The sequence below is a fragment of the Drosophila navojoa genome, chromosome 3 (genome assembly GCF_054131105.1).
Source record: "Drosophila navojoa isolate 15081-1374.11 chromosome 3, UAZ_NAV_1.0, whole genome shotgun sequence".
Taxonomy (NCBI): Eukaryota; Metazoa; Arthropoda; class Insecta; order Diptera; family Drosophilidae; genus Drosophila; species Drosophila navojoa.
The window spans coordinates 9,296,127-9,310,085 of NC_142891.1; the positions used below are offsets into that span (position 1 = coordinate 9,296,127).

The 13,959-nt window shown below is 42.1% G+C and overlaps 1 protein-coding gene across 2 annotated transcripts in view; it reads right to left on the reverse strand.

Moving 5' to 3' along the window:
* LOC115562925 (uncharacterized) overlaps positions 1–13,959 on the reverse strand; it is an 81,312-nt gene that overhangs the window by 49,103 nt on the left and 18,250 nt on the right. The gene's annotated exons all lie outside the window — the stretch shown is intronic.

A 13,959-nucleotide genomic window follows, 5' to 3' on the forward strand; every position in this document is an offset into this window, starting at 1 on the left:
CCAAATAATGTATAAATTTATGAAAAACTTTTATATTTGTAATATTATTCATATCATATATTTATATGTGAATATATTATATATTTTCTTATAGTCGGATATACATATACTATAAAATCCATTTTCATTAAGTAGCAAAAGCATATATAATCTTAAATGCCCAGCTACCATCTACCATCATCTATTAATAGATGAATACAAACTCTAATTGTTCATAGACTTCTCAACAAATGTTTCTCCAAGTACCTTTGCTCGACTTGAACTTCTAAGTGTTTTACGAGAGTCTGGGTTAACAGAGACTGGGAGGGGGAATTGAGAAGTGTGTTGTGTGGGGAGTTGGCTCTCTGTTTACTTGACATTAAGTGCATAGAAAACTTATTATTGCAGGCTCTGACAAGTACAAAAAACAACAAAAACAACAACAACAACAAGAAGAGCAATAGAAACAACAAGTACAGCAGATAAGCAAGCAGAGGCATATAAATAGATATGTATATAGATTTTTGGGCATATAATGATGAAGTATGAGGGCAGACAATGTGCACTTTTTGAGAGTGTGTGCAAGGGTATGCATACGCTGTGTGCGTCTGTGTGTGTGTGCGTGTGTGTGTGTGTAAGCTGCAGATTTTCATTAAATTTTAAGATGCTTCAGCAAGCAATACAGGAGACGCCTGTAAGTATGCAATGCATTTTTGTTCTGCACCCAGAGAGCTCTTATGTATATAAGAGTGAGAGAGAAAGATACAGGGAGTCAGACAGAGAAAGGGAGAGAGAGAGAGATAGTAGTATTGGTGCCTAAGCATATACTGGTCAAAGGCCCAAGAAAACTCACACTAGGCCTCTTGCAAGCATCATAAATTTTGTTGGGATAGGCTGCAGACGCCAGGCCTAGAGGCGGATGTGAGAGAGTGAGAGCATGGAGAGGGGGGCGTGCGCGGCGACAGAGAGAGGGCAAATGTAGGTGGCAAATGGGTTTGGGTGCATAAAATGCATTTCGTAACGCACAGCAGGCAGGTTGACTGCAATGTCAGAGCTCTGACTACGTGGCCATTGTATGGTCGGGGGTTTTGTATTTGTCTCGCTTTTCGCAGGGGTTGCACACGCCGACAACGACGACGACGACGACGACGACGACTTTGTGCCTCAGTTTAGCCGCCCACACGTTTACCCCCTCGCAGCACTCGTCGACGCAGCTGTTGATGCTGCTGCTGCTCCTGCTTCTTCTTCTTCTGCTGCTGCTGCTGCTGCTGTTGCTTCTGTCGTATTCCTTGTCGTCTTTAATGCATTATTTTGTGTGGCAACACTCAGCGGTAATAACCCGAAGATAAAACCGCCCCGCAGGCGCACCCCACCAACACACACATACACACACACACACTTAAGGTGTGAGCAAATGTGTCTTTGTGCAAAACATTTTCGGTCTATAGTTAGTGTGCCTATGTATGTGTGTCTATGCTTTGTGAGCAAAGTTGAGCTTGATTAAAATTGATTGAAGCAAATAAATGCAATTGGATTTTTATAATCATTGCAAAGTGTCTAAAATTATTCCGAATGCACTCAAGCATACATTTTCACTAAGGACGTTCTTCCAATTGCTTAGTGTGAGAATAGGATTTATCAATCTGGGGACGATGGGAAGCTAGGAAGTATACTTTATAAGCCTATCAAGAATTATATTTTATTTACAAAATATTTATCGACAATTTATACAATGCAGTGAATTAATTTGTCTGAATTATTTTCGAATTTCTACTATCAATGCAATGCCAATGAAATATGAGAAGTACTTAAGAGACTCTGCTTATAAAAGGATCTCTTTAACTAAATATAATCAACAACGTTGATGAACTAATTACAATCCATAAAAATCTATAGAAAGGCAATCAAACTCCATTGCTCTCGACAAGAACTACCCACGCCTCAGCTGATCTACAACCAATTTAAGCCTAATACGAAATAATTATAAAATATTTCCAGTTCTTAAAGCAAGAATATTCACCCCTACTTAAATCCTCAAAACTCAACCAAAAAGTTGGTAAAGAAATGCGCGCTGACATGGGGGCGCAATAGATGGAGTTACATTTGCCGCAAAAAAAAAAAACCCTTACACACACACACTCACAAAATAATATCCTAAGACATATTCCCGCACGAGAGAGCTCGCCAGGCGACAGGACATGAAAGCGGACACCCGGACACCCGGACACCCTGGACGGGGCGGGACACATGCGCTCGGTTTGTGGCAATGGCGGCGCACCTAAAACCCATCAAATCTAATCTCCTAGCGACTGCTTATGCTGTTGCTATAGCTGGACCTGCAGCTCGGTTGCTAAGACCTGCCTGCCCCCATTTGGCCCCCTTAGCCCCTTGGCTGCTCCTTTTCAGTTCCCTCTTAGCGCCAAAAATGAAACGGACATCTTGCAGCAAAAGCTGCGCCCTAGTCCAGAACGAAAATTGATGACCAGCCAGGGCAGCTGCCGAGGGTCCAGAGCTGGGCAGGCAGGCGGAGAGGGAGGGGGCTCGGGGCTGGGTGTTGGTCATTGGCGCTGCAGCCAAAAGAAGTAATTCATCTTATTTTATTTCCACGTTGCCTTTCGCTCTGGTCGCTGCTCAAGACGCCCACATGAGTCAGTGGCTGCCAAGGATACGCCAAAAGGATAATGAAAGCAGCAGCGGCAAAAGTTTTGCAAAAAAAAAGAAGATATATATATATATATATAAGAGCTGACTGCGAAGGCGAAGGCAAGGCACAAGTAGAGGGACCAAATAACCAGGACCCAAGAACCCCAAGCGCTGAACTTAAGTGAACTCAAACAAAAGGCGCAGGCGGCAGGCGGCAGCGGTGGCGACGGCGGTGGCAGCGACGGCCCCCATAGAGCCTTTTGCGCAAAAAGAAAGTAGAGAGCAGAACGAACGAACGAACCAGGACCCCCAGTCGCCTCGCCTAACATTCGCTGATAGCACTCACACGCTAACACACTCACACACACACACACACACACACACTCAGAGCAGGAGAGCGAAGGAGAGATCGGGAGTGGTGGCTGCCTCCAGGCATCATTACATCAAATGTCCTTCGCATTTCAGCAAAACAACAAGATGGCGCTGCTCAGGACGAAAGGAACCCCAAAAGCAAGAGGCAACACCCGAACTGGGATGGGCGCTTGAATAACGCCGTGGCCGCATTGGCAAGCAGCAGCAGCAGCGGCAGGAGCTGGAGCAGGAGAGGAAGCAGAGCAGCGGGGACAAGTTGGCGCCCGACAAAATGTCGAAAGGACTGCACAGGCAAAGCCAAGCAGCAGCAACAGCAGCAGCAGCAGCCGCAGCAGGAGTCTGAGCAGGAGTAGAAGGACTAGCTCATTGGCGCAAGCAATAAACGTTAAATTTTTTCATGCTGCTGCTGCAGCATAATGGCCAAGGCAACGGACAGGAACAGCAGCAGGACTCGGCAACCAAGAAGTCCTGCGAGCGGACTAACGTCTGACGTGCAATAAAAGACCAAAAATCCTTTACCATTGCGCTAAGCTTGGCAAGCGCTAAGACACCGAGCAAGGGGCGACAGCCGCCCGGCCGACTGGAGTACGGCAGTACGGCTGGCAGGAGGTGTGGACTAAAGCAATAGCAAAAATTTTTTGGTAGCCGGCAAAAGTTTTTGGAAGGCGGGAGCCCGAAACGAAATCCTTGGTTAGAAATGGGAGCCAGAGTGGGTGGAAAAGGATATAAAAATAATCGTCATAAAAGGAGGGTTGGGCCCGGATCGAGGCGAGGACGCACTGAAGTGCGGGTTGCTGTGAGCAACGTTGGAAGTAAATGGTGTTAGAGCCCCTCAGACATCCACTGATAAACAGCAAAATAAAACAATTCGGAAAACGTTCTCAAAAGACAAGCGAGAAATGTGCACAATAAATATAATAGTGTTTGAAAAAATTGAACTATGAAAACTCATAGATGAGTGCCAAATGACGTTCGTGAAATATGTCAGAGATATTTCAGTTATATTTAAAATCAAAGAGATGAGCAGCTAAACAGTTGAGTTGGAGACTAAAAGTAAAAGATAGTATAACCGGAGATCTCGACTGAATTGGTTGTAAAATGGGAACTTTGGGCACTATAACATTTAGCAGGATATACAAAAAAATTGCTGATATGTCAAACCTTTTTCCATTGTGACCTGACAAGGTATAACATTCTGTCCCATTATTCAGCAAAGACTGTTCATATGTGTAGCCCTAACTGTGTCTTTTCCCTTTACATATCCAACATTCCTTCACCAGGTTCGCTGCTGTTTTACTAAATTGTTTTTAATGAATTTAACCATTTGCATTTTTTAACATCGCTTGCTCCAACCGCTTGGCCAAAAACTAACCCCAGGCCATCAAATTGTCCCTCGTGCAGGGCTCACGGTGCACAGGATGACGACCCTACACGAACCTGTCCCTACTCCTGTCCCTGCACCGACTCGCTGCTGCCCCCTCTGGCAAATGTCGGTCTTTGTCATACACTCCACACATCAAAACTCATTTCGCGTTACGCGCATTATGTTTGCCACGGCACTTGGCGTCCATCAGCCGACAGTGGGGGCCGCTACGACGCTACGACGGCGCTGCGTGTTAGGGGGCTTGGTTCGGAATTATATTACAGTATATATGCACGTACATGTACACATATTTGACTTGTATATGTGGATTTTGGTTTTTAGAACGCTCAGCTAGTTAGTTATTAGAGCTGTCCGCTTCAACTGGTCGCTGAACTGGTTCCCACATAAAGCAAATGCAATGCTCTTTCGCCCGAGGAGGGGCGGGGGTTGCTCCAACATAAATTCCATTTATATTTCCACCAACTTCGAACGACAGCCGCGCCCCAAGGCGAACGCCCCTTGGGCCAGCGAATGTAACGGGGCGTGGATCGAGGATGGAGGGAGTGCACACACATACATGAGCTAAGCCACAATTTGATATGTCCATTGTGTCTTATCAGGCGACATGGTTACCGCAGCGAGCGACCGGGCGAGCCTCCCCAGCGAATGCCCAGCCCAGCCCAACTCAGGCCGGGCTCTAACTCAAACTAACACATGACGAAGTCAGATGCCCAACCCCAATCCCCAACCCCAACCCCTAGCCCCCCAACTCCCATCCACCATTCCCCATCACCAACTTCAACTCCGAGTCCAACCGCCATTTGGTCCCCGGGCATATCCTTGGGCCTTGCCTTGCCCAAAATAAAAACCTCCAGCCATTCACAGCGCAGCCCCAAAACGAGAAATGCGCGCTCGTCAGTCAGTCAGTCAGTCAGCGCTCCGCAGCCACACATTGCCACAGCTCCACAGCTCCTACTGCCTTATGCCACAATCCAAGTCCTATGCCCATTTCGTGCCAAGGGCCTGTGCCAAACCCAGGACACATCAGACGCTGCCCTGGCTCATTCGTCTAGCTTGGCACGCCGCCTTTTTTCCCTCCCTCCACCTCTCCCACTCTCGACTTGGTTTCCTGTTCAACAAATGCCAAGAAAAAGTTGGTGTTTTTTTTTTTCGACATTTCTCCCCTAACATCTACGGCCCCTGTCCTTCATCATTGTCGTCATCGTCGTCGACGTCGTTGTCGTTGTCGTCGTCGTCGTTCTAGCTCGTTGTTGAATTTGAAACGTTGTTGCGCCACCTTCCTGGCATGGGGGTTTATATGGGGGTCCGGTCGTCGCGCCACATGCCAGGCCAAAGGCAACACATTTGAAGAGGGTCCCACACATTGGCACACACACACTTTGTCGGGGTTGGGGAGACCGGGACAGAGAGGACTAAAGCTGGTGGGCAGTGGGGGTAGGAAAGAAATGGTAAACTAAAATGAAAGAAATCCTACTCCCTGCCTGCCTACCCAGTGTGGGCTTTGAAGGGTACATGTGTGTATTCTTGAGCTTCGCCTTCTAATACCCGTTAGCTGGCTAGCTGGTCCTTCGTCCGTCCTGCGGCTTAGTCTTTGGGTTCTGGGCTCTGTGCTCTGGTCGTCGCCATGCTGCTTGTCTGCTCGTTTGTTCTTCGATTTAATGAAGGATATGCCGCATGCTCCGTCTTCTCACATCCTCAGATCCCCATAGCCACAGTCACTCCCACACACACTCACCCTTCCTCTGGTACCCCATTCGATCCCTTACAGGTTTTATTTTTCTTTTACTTTCTTTTTATATATTTCATAACTTTTTTTTCACGCGCGTTGGGTAACCAAAAAGTTTATTTTCAAGCCCCAAAAAAAAAGGACGGAAAAAGAAGATGGTCCGCACTCGACCCCTGCAAAGCCCACCTCCACCACCACCCGATGCCTTTTCATTTCGATTTCAAGGGGTTCTTCTTACGCTTTTCCTTTCGCCGCTCATCAAGTGCCTGGGCTGCTGGCTGCTGGCTCCTGTTTTGCATAATATGAAAGGCTTTTGCACACAGCAAAAGGGGGTGAAATAAATAGAGTTTAACTCGGGCTCACCTTGAGCGAGGGGTATCAGAGTTCGCTTATAAGATGCCAAAGTTATGGGAGTCAAAAGAAAAAATGGAAGATTGAGGCAAATCGCTGAATTGGTGCCAGCGAAACCAAAAGAGAGAAAAGTTGCTGGAAAAGCCCGGCGATAGAAGAAGCTAATGGATGGGGTAACGGTGCCAGCTGCACAACTCTTCAAGCATCTACCATGCGAGGCAACAGCTCGGCTTGGCACCAGTCAAAAAGGCTGAAAGCCAGTTTATGTCTATCAACAAAATGCACTAACACTATTTCTTAGAAAGAGACTTGTGCAGAGTGAATATCTAGGTTAAGTAAAATGCTTGCTATATAGCATTATCATAGAGTATATGAAAAGTTTGTGGCCGTAATAACTGAAGGCTCGTGGGTAAGGCATTTCAATTGAGGGATTTATAGGTAGTATATCTCTAGCGGAACTAGCTTTAGTTTAGGTAGCTCTACCTGCGCTATCTAGCTCGGGTATCTCCAGTTAAGATATCACTACTATCTCTAAAATCTATGTTGAGGCAATTCTGAGATATTTCCTATATCGAGTAAGTATACAAAGTATACTACCCGGCTTATACCTAGCTAATGTATCTCTAGCTGAAGTATCTCTAGCTGCGGAATACCTATCTAAAGTATCCTTAGTATCTCTGAAGTATTTCGATACAAAGGATATATAGTAGTAACTCATTCTCGAGTTAGGGAATCTCTAGCTTGAATATATTTAGATAGGATAAAGTATTTCTATGCGTTGTATCTCTAGCTGAATTATCTATCTACTATCTCTCTGAACAATTCTCGCAAGCAAAATACTGCAACTAATTTCAATTAGAAATCAACTAAGGCCAAAGGCTAAGAAAACAATACATTCCCTAAGTAACCTGTTGTGCGACCCTAGTTTGCATTGCTCATTTCCCCTGAGTATTAAATAACATTTCAATTGCATTCAAATAAATAGCAACATTATTTATAAGCGAAATTTATCTGCCAGCGATATTTAATATTTCTAATATGCATCAACTGTCTTGCATTGCATTTATATATCCATTTCGTAATGCTATCCAAAGACATTCATCATAGTTTCAATTGATGGCTGGCATGGTGTAGTCTTTCAATAAAATTAACCACACCCCCGAGGAAAGCCAAAAACCAACTACCCCGAGACACTCGGGCAATGAAAATGAAATCAAGGGAAAAGCGAAAGAAAATGTTGTTTCCTGCGTGAACCCCACTTGATATTTTGTGGAAAAAATGTATATATATATATATATAAAAGTAATTAGATTCGAGGTTATTGGATAAGCGCAAACAAGGCAACAAAAATTGTAGTCCACATACGCGCCATTTGGCAGGAGGAGGCAATAGCCTGGGTTCGGGTTCTTACAGTCGGACAATTTCATTTTCTATACATTTTCGGCGGTACCAAAAATGTCACAGCGAAAGAGAAAGTAGACAAAGATGGAGTGGGCAAGAGAGAGAGAGAGAGAGAGAGACTGAGAGTGGCGTGGGTGATGGGTTCGTCCATGTTCAGCTCCTCCACGTTGTCGGCGGCAACAAATTAAATGTTGAAAATAATACAAAGATGTCCTTCCAGGCGACGCTAACGACGCGAGCTCAGTTTACGCTTTACGTGGAGGATTACGGCACAACCGAACCGAGATGTGCCAAGGGGGGGATAGCTACAACTGTTCCCGGCGTTGGGTTGGAGCGGGGCAGGTTCTCTGCTCTGGCCTGCTGTAGGGTTTGGCTTGGGCAACGCCTGTCCAATATCAGCCAGCGTCAAGGCAACCAGGCGCAAAATCTTCAGGACCACCAAGTAACGCAACTCAGGATATCATCTAGATGGGGGTGGGGCGGGTCGTTGATGGCCTGAAGTTTTGATGATGATGAGCAGCAGTGCCTGGGCAGGCACATGGGTGGGCGCAGGCTGGGCCTGCACAACTGGGGTGTTCCTAATCAAAAATAAATTTCAGTATTTCAAAGTGAAACGGGGAGAGAAAAGCTCGAAAAGCAAAAGAGCTGAAAAAAATTTTATATATATATATATATATATATATATATACATATATATGTATATATAAAATAAAAAAGGGCACACAAAGTCGTATTTTTATACGCGTTCACTTGGAATTTTCATTTTGGGTCGGAAAATTGTGTCTGATTTGCATTTACAAATGGGACAGGAAGGGGTCGCCCGCTGGCGCAAGGGAAAGGGCTTTGCGGGCCCATGTGAAAGCGGCACATTTTGTGAAAAGGGTTTTGGCAAAGCGCGCGCTCTGAATTAGGATTAGATGACGCTACCCACAGCACGGGGGTGACAAAGTGATTAAAAACCAAGGCAAGGCAAGCCAAGGCACAGGAAAGGAAAGGCAAGGCAAGGCCGGGCAAGACACAAGATGTGCCGAAGTTTGCAGGTGAAATGCTGCCTTTGATGGCAGGGTAGGTTGGGTGGGGGTAACGACTCTATAAGGGTTGCTACCCCCACTGTGTCTGACTGTACGCCTATTTTAATTTCAGTTAATTGTGTTTTGCATTTCAGCAAAAACATTCGTATATATTTTGATGGAAATAACAGCAGAAAATCGCTGAAAATATTCTCCAACAACAGGATTTTGCTTCTTCAAGGGGGTAGCTCAGCTGGAGTGAGGCACACACTGAGGGAGAGTGGGCGAGGGTGGATGTGGATGTGGAGACCTAAAGGGTTGTATTTAGCGGCGAAAGTTGGCAAAGTTACTTTTGAGTAGTTTTTGAGCTTTGCAAGCGAAAGTGAGCTGAAAATGAGAGGGGTATATATGATACATATACACATATGCATATAAAGATATGGGTGTATATATATATATATATATTACGACTTGCCAGTCTGACCAAAGATTGTTAAGAGTACAAAGATTGAAGTTCAAGTTGGCAAAGCGAAATCGTCTGGACAAGAATTACTTATATAAATCAAATTTGTGCTGGTCATGTGTTCAGGTCCTGAGTTGAATAAGAGTTGCGGTTCGTTGCCATTTGGGTAAATATTTCAAAAGAAAGTTGCTGAAATGGGAGTCCGTGGTAATGATTGTTATTAATTTGATTATGTAAAGTCTGTTAGACAGCGCCAAGGGCAAATTGAGTAGGTGGAGAATATACAGAAATTAACTGGTGCGACTGCAATTTTGTCCCATACAACGATCGAGCGATCCCCAGAGCTATTGACCTAATTGTGTGATATGATAGCAGAGCCAAACCAACTCGTATGCCAGCAAACAATTATATAATTACTCTGGACAGAAAGGAAATCCAAAAGTGAATGGTACGAGAGCAGAATATAATGTAAAATATTTTACTGAGTCACAGGCCCTAAGGCTTGAAGCAACACAAGCCTGCTCTTTCTCAATAATATTTAAAATGTATATACATCAGGTGTTCTATATATTCCTAAAAAAAAAAAAATTATTAACATATTTTTATCGAAAGTTGATATTATATAAATATTTTTAATGAATATTTATATTTCAGGTATTAAATATATTCATAAATATATTTTTATAACAATATATTTTTTCAAAATATTAGATTAAGTTGGGAAAAAAATTAAACAATTTTTTTTATAAAATATAGAACACCTAAAATAAGTAAAAAAAAAATTAGGTGAACCATTTTGGTAAGAAAAACAGATTTTTATAATTTTTTTCAAACAGTTGATATTCTATTTTGAACGTATGTTGGCTGTTTCATATTTTGATAGAAGGTTTTTTCTTATCGGATATAAATATTACCTATTTTTTTGTTAAATATATTAAAATAATTGTATGCATATATATGTTTACAATTTTTTTTTAGCATAGTCTCATTTAATAGTTTTTTTTTATTAATATATATACTTTTTGTTTGACATCCTCATCGAATATTTAATTCAGACTCATTTAGGTTTACAGTGAACAGCTGACATTCATATTGCACTCATATAGCATTCATTTAGCTCGGGTGTTAAGCACATTTGAATGCTATCAAATTTCAATAAATTTCACGATTTACGCAAACATAATTTCTTGGCTATATACATATATATGTATATTCATATTCACATTTACATATACTTATATATGCATATACATATAGATCGATCATAAAAATCTCGCATATTTAAAGTTAATTGAAAATCAAGTTAATGCGTTTAATTGAATGAACGCTGCATATGTTGGGCGAACAACAACAAAAGTGGGGCGGGGTGGGGCTGGGTCTGGCCGTGTAGAATGGACTAAAAACATACACTGCAATGCAATGAAAACAATTATTTAAAAAAAAGAAGGGAAAACACACGCACACACACAAATATAATTACTCACACACAGCGGGCAGTCTGAATGTTGAGCTGCGGCGCAATGTGCATATTTATATGTGGAAAATTATATACAAACATGGCCAGTATATACACACACACATGTGGGTAGGTGGCTGACTGTGTGTGTGTGTGTGTGGGTGTATAGGGAAAATCATAATGATGGCGATGCATCATTGTAGAACAAAAGGCGCTTTGGCAGCGACACGCACACAATGAATAGGGTTGCCACCCCCCACACCTTTACACCCTCACACACACACGCACACACGCACTATCCTGATGAGGGGCCTGCTTTGAGCCATAGGTGTGCGTGTGTCTGTTCTAATCAATGACTTGGCCAGACAATCGATGGCTTTGAGCTGCCTTTTGTGGCAATGGATGGGAATGGAGTCAACCCATTGTTGGGGCTGCCTTGCGGCCAGCTGGGGAGCTTAAGGAGTTAGCTGGCACCTTTATTGCAAGCATAATAATTATTTTAGTCATAAGAAAAAGAGATGGCTAGCAAACTCTTCAAAAATTGAACAGGAAATTTAGTTTCTAGCTTGTTTGTACTATTATAATTATTATTATGCCAGGTGTGTATGGCTCTGTTTGTATGTGTATGTGTGTGTGTGCGTGTACGTGTGCGTGACGCCCACGTCTTGAGGCCTAAAACTATGCAATGCTATCGATTTGCTGAACTTTGTGCTCTATACATCTCGCTCTAACGCACGCACTTGTCTTATGTTCATTTTCCATTTTCCATTTTTCTTAAGATGCATTTTGATTACAATTTTGGCCAAAAGACACCCACCCACACACACCTGAGCTATTTCTCTTGCAGTTGTGTATAGGTATATGTTATGTCTCTGTTGATTTTTAGCTTAGCATTTCAGACTGGCTGTATATACATAGACATATATATTCACATATATACATCACAATACATACGCATATTTGCATGCACATGCATTTATGCACAAGTTTTGGGTGTTCTTGTTCGGGAGGGGTTCGAGTAAAATGTCTTAAGAAATTGAATTTTCTTGTTGCAACATTTCAACGTCTTCGAAATTTTTGTCCAGTTTTATACATAAATGAGCAATTTACTTTGTCGCTTGTGTTTCTCTAGCATTTAGATGAATTTGCACTCCAGCTAGTCATTTATTTATATTTGCGATGCATATAAGTACATATATTGTACATATAGAGAACATTTTATTTGCCCCCAGGAAATATTTTATGAATATTAAGAAAATATACAAAATAGAATGAATTCAATAGAGCATTTAAAGAGCTTAAATATAATACTCATATAATAAATGACGATACAAATAATATTAAAATAGGCACGAAGAATATGCTGCTCTCTCTCTTTCTTTCGCTCGCTCTCTCTCTCTCTCTCTCAATCTAGATAGTTTTTTTTAGCGGAATATAAGAGACTTAAATAATAATATTTGTATGTGGATAAATTTTTTCGTAGAGAAATTTATATTTAAAGTGTATTTTAATTAGTTTTGCATTTTTTATGTAATTAATCAAATTTGTTAACTTGATTATTATAATTGTACTCTTTAATTTTCTTCGCAAAAATATTATAATTGTTTTAATTCTTATTTGATTCTGATTCTTAAGTAAAATAGTCTAATTTGAATTCAGATTTTTGTATTCAAAACTAAAAATATGAAACTAAATATTTTTAAGTAAAATATAAAATAATAAACAGATAATAAATATAAAATACATCATTCCATCATCATCATTTGGTTTATATTAACTATGTATTTAGCTAAAATTGAATTTGTAGATCTATTTTTCAAGGAAAGTTCTAGAACATGTTAATGCATTTCATATCCTACCTCTTTCCATTTCAAAACCTTCATTCGAAGTTCTTTCATTTGCCTTCTTCTTAGCAATGCAATTTCTTTCCCAACTTGTAGCTCTTCTACCATACTTTCCTGCACTCTCTCACATTTCTCAGCTCAGAATTTCCTTCAAGATTTTCACCCCAACATTCGGTTTTGTGCTCTGGCAATTAAAATTAAATATGTGCCTATACGAAAAAAAAAATATTTGTAATTTTGTTGTGCCCAGTCAGCAGAGCACACACACACATACGCACACCAATACAGAAGCATAAACAATGCGTGTTGACACCCACAAGTTGAATTTTCGGCAACCGAAACAGAAACTTAAACCACAAAACTTGCTGCACTTTCTTTGCAAATATATCGTACTCGCTCTCGCACACACACTCGCGCCGTGTGTGTGTGCACTAATAAGACATTTTGAACTGTAGGCGCTCTCGCTCTAGCATTGCAGTCGACTCTTTCTAGACGAAAATGCAAAAATGTGCATGAGAAAAGCCTAAGAAAAGACCTCCCCCTCCTCTCCCCCTCTCCCATCCATCAAATAGTTGAGAGTCTGCAGCTGCACCAGCAGTGTGTGTGTGTGTGTGTGTGGGCGCTGCACATGTGCATGAGCTATGCAGTTCTGCTTGCATTTTAAGAAGCTGACCACACACTGAGAGAGGCACACACACACACACACACACACACACACACATACACACAGGCAGAGTCCATAATTCTTCGAGTAAAAGTAATGCAAGGCTTGCACATATAACAATCTCTCTGTGTGTGTGTGTGTGTGTGTGTATGTTTAACCACATGCATTTACCTACACACAGACACACTCACACACATATATATGTGTACATTGCTGACGTCTATGCACTCTTTGGTCAGTTTTCTTGCAAGAAAATCTAATCAACACACACAGAGAGAGACAGAGAGAGGGTGACTGAGGGAGTGAGAGCGAGAGAGAGAGAGAGAGAACTGGCTGGGCCTGGGTTCTGGTTTCTGGTTTCTGGGTCCTGAGTTCGTTCTGGCCAAACGTTACGTAAACGCAATGTTGAACGAATGAAGTTTTCTGCATAATTCGTATCGAAGGTAGTTGGGGGCGTGGCAAGGCGAAGGCGAAGACGAAGGCAAAGGCGCAGAGTGTAGTTGTCGCCAAGGTTTGGGTTAATTTCTCTCAAGAGGTTGACGCAAGGCACAAAGGTATGCGCATATAAATACACTCAGAGAATAGCAAAAACTAAAGAATTAATTGTATTAAGAATCTAGAAACTTCTTAGGCTGTTCAGGAAAAAAAATTCGCATTTTATGTATT